The sequence below is a fragment of the Vulpes lagopus genome, chromosome 5 (assembly GCF_018345385.1).
Source record: "Vulpes lagopus strain Blue_001 chromosome 5, ASM1834538v1, whole genome shotgun sequence".
Classification (NCBI taxonomy): Eukaryota; Metazoa; Chordata; class Mammalia; order Carnivora; family Canidae; genus Vulpes; species Vulpes lagopus.
This window is the reverse complement of record NC_054828.1, coordinates 53,992,128-53,995,853: the sequence shown is the minus strand read 5'-3', so window position 1 is coordinate 53,995,853 and position 3,726 is coordinate 53,992,128.

Sequence of the window (3,726 nt, the reverse complement as noted above, 5' to 3'; positions counted from 1 at the left end):
TGCCCTTCACCCAGTCACCCCAACCCCCACCCACCTCCCCTTCCACCACGCCTAGTTCGTTTCCCAGAGTTAGGAGTCTCTCATGTTCTGTCTCCCTTTCTGATATTTCCCACTCATTTTTTCTCCTTTCCCCTTTATTCCCTTTCACTATTTTTTATATTCCCCAAATGAATGAGACCATAGAATGTTTGTCCTTCTCCTATTGACTTATTTCACTCAGCATAACACCCTCCAGTCCATCCACGTCGAAGCAAATGGTGGATATTTGTCGTTTCTAATGGCTGAGGAATGTTCCATTGTATACGTATACCATGGCTCTTTTATTTAGGAGGTTGCCAACATCTATCTATCTATCTATCTATCATCTGTCTATCTAACATCTATCTATCATCTATCTATCTATGTCTATATCTATCTATCATCTATCATCTATGTATAGTAACCTACATATAAATAAAGTAATACGGTAGTTATTTTTTTCTCTGCTAGTTAAACAAATATAAAAAACAAAATAAGTCTCTGAGAACTGCACTGTTTTTTTTTCCATTTCCCCTATCTCTCAATACCAAAAACAGAATTTTAAAATTTAATATTTTCAGGATGGAGGTTGGGGTGGGAAATGGTTTTCTAACACATCCATCATTATCAGAAAGATAATAGACAGGTTTTTTTCCCCCTTTCAAGCCAAGAGCAGACCAGCCCACTTAAATGGATGTCATGTAGCAGAAGAGATGTCACAGAGCAGTGGATGTCATGTAGCAGAATGAAGAGAATGAAGAGGGAGGGAAAGAAGGCCAGGCCACCCCTTGAGCCATTCCTTTCTATTACTGGCCTGATGACATCAAATGAAAATCTGGAAGAGAAAATCCAAATCTGCTGTGAATCTTTGCCAAACAATTCCTTTTTCATTGTAGGGAATAGGAGAGGAGCATAAAGAAAGGTCAGGGACCTTGAATTCCTATTCAGAGAACATACACTGATTCTAATGCATTTTATATTGATTTCATTGTGATTTTAATTCTGGTAAGCTTTTCTCTTATCTCCTTCATTTCTTTTTTATATTTTATATTTTGAATGCCTATCACGGAATTCCTAACTCATCTAAATCTGATTTCTTATCATCTCATCTTGTATATCATCATATAAAATCTGCATTTTATTAAATTTTAATATAAATCACTTTTCAAAAATATTCTCCTATTTCCTAGGAAAAATACTTTATGGAAATGTCTTCCAGCTCCACTTCTGTTCGATATATGTTCCTTTATTGTGTGGGAGCTTGTATATAATTTGGGGGTTTACTAAATTTGTATTATGAAACTTATTCAAGCCACACTACTAGGTTTTCAGAGTTCTAATGTTTTCTTGGATTCACTTTTTCATTTTATATTTATTTATTTATCTACTAACTATTCACTGAGAGCCTATTTTCATACTATGAGGATGTGTTCAATTTATGGTTGTTGATATAGTTCTCCTCTCTTATATCAAATTTATTGTTCCTAATATGATCCTCAGCCTTGGGCAATATAGTACAAAACTTGCATAACCCCATTACCCTTTTGTCATTCTCTCTTTTTATTTTTTTCTCCATTTGATACACAAAGCCTGACTTGGGGCAGACTCTTTGTGATCCTTTCTAAATCTGATATTTATCATAACAGAGAGGTTGCCTCTAAAATGTATTGAAGTTTTATACATGTGGATTACACCCTTCCCCAATTTTAACATGAATAAATATTTTAGTATTTTAAAAAATAATTACTGTTTGATTCACAGGTTCATTCAGCCATCCCTATTGTTCACATCACCAACACAACTCCTGCTTGGCTTAGTTTTAGTGTCTTCTTGCCTTTATTAGACGCACCCAGTTTTATATTATAATTATTTCCTTGTATACAAAAGCTCTATAGTGTTGGCCCCGAAATCAAAGTACAGTTTGTTCTCAATTGAAAATTTTCTTAAATTTAATATAATTTCATCATTAGTCCTTAGTATTTTTTACTGGCTTTTGTGTGTGAATACTGTGGAAATGAATCTATCAGAAAATAGAGGAATCAATTTAGTCTTTATCATCAGAATTATTTTTAAAAGATGAAAATGAGTGGCACCCTTATAATACACAAATATTTTGACATATCTATAAATTTCATGTAGATTTCTCCCAATAAGTGTCATTTACTGACCTAAGATTTTAAACGTTTTGAGGGGGTATCTAATCACCCAACTCTCTTCTTCTGAACCAATTGAGAATAGACAGAGGGTACTGGTGGGAAATTTTTAACAGTTTTTAAAAAATATTATTAGGAAAATTTGATGAGTCGATGTGACATTAACTCAAGGACAAAATGCAATTTTATTTTATTTTTAAAAATAGTTTATTTACTTATTTGTGAGATAGAGAGAGCATGAACAGGGGTGGGGGAGCAGCAGAGGAAGAGGGAGAAGCCGACCTCCTGCCAGGCAGGGAGTCCTGGGGTGGGGGGAGATCCATCCCAGGACCCTGGGATCATGACCTGAGCCAGAGGCAGGTGCTTAACTGACTGAGCCACCCAGGTGCCCACAAAATGCAGTTTTAACTGTTACCTTCTCACTGAATAAAATCTCTCCACCAGTTGTAGAGAGGGTAGGTAGATCCATCAGGTCTTTCCTTAGGTGGATGAGCATGGGAAGACCCTGCACTTGTGATTTGAAAACACCCCTGAGGAGGATGACATTATTGTCAGAAGACAGAAGGCAACTCCCAGAGAAAGGAGCACAGACCTTATTAGCATCAAGTCAGTGACCCCGCCAGGCTGGGAGCAGCACTAGTCCCTCCGCATCCCGTTGAGGAGCCTGAGTTTATTCTTATAACGGGGGCTCTACTTGAGAGGGAAAAGAGAGGATGCAAACATGGTTAGAAGGATCATAAGCATTTCCCCAAACATAGAGTTTCCCAAACCATCTTTTGATAAACATGGGATTGTGGCCTTATTTTAAGGTAGATGTCACAGAGATCAAGAAACTCTCAGTAGAACTTTCTGCCAGTTGAAAGCAACAAAGACATCATGACTACAAATGCTTAGAATGGTATCCTTGGTCTTCTGCTTTTTCAGGGATCCCAGTCTTCATTGCATTGTCTCTATTTCAAGGCTTATTGCTTGCAAAGAGCAGTACAAACTTCCTGTTCACACACACGTGTGCTACAGTGTGACTGATACTGGAAAAAGTGATCTTTCTGTGATTATTCTGTGCACTTTATAAAATTTCTTTGAATGATAGCTTGCTTTTCAATATTTTTTGTACTATTTTCAAAGGATTAAAAGTGGTTTAATACATTCACATCAAAATTTTATTTAAAATGTAAGCATTAAATCATTGATAACTGAATTGTTTTAAGTAGAGGGACTTTAAAATAACAAAAATGGTTTAAATTTAGAGGTTATGATAATACGTAAATTTATCATACTATATATATTTTGGTTTTATAAACAGTTGTATAAATTTAAAGAAAATGATACAAATCCATAAACCTATTCCATCTGGGTAATTGCTTATTTTTTCTCTCCAAGTGATGGGATCTGCTTCATCTTAAGCAAACAAAAATTTGTTCCTTAGTTACTGATAAACCTAAAGATTCTCAGATTAGGTGACCAAAAACATATTAAGAGATAGAGTTGGGAAGAAAAAAATTAACATTTATTAATATATCCTTGTTTCCCAAGGGAAATTTTAACTATGAGATGA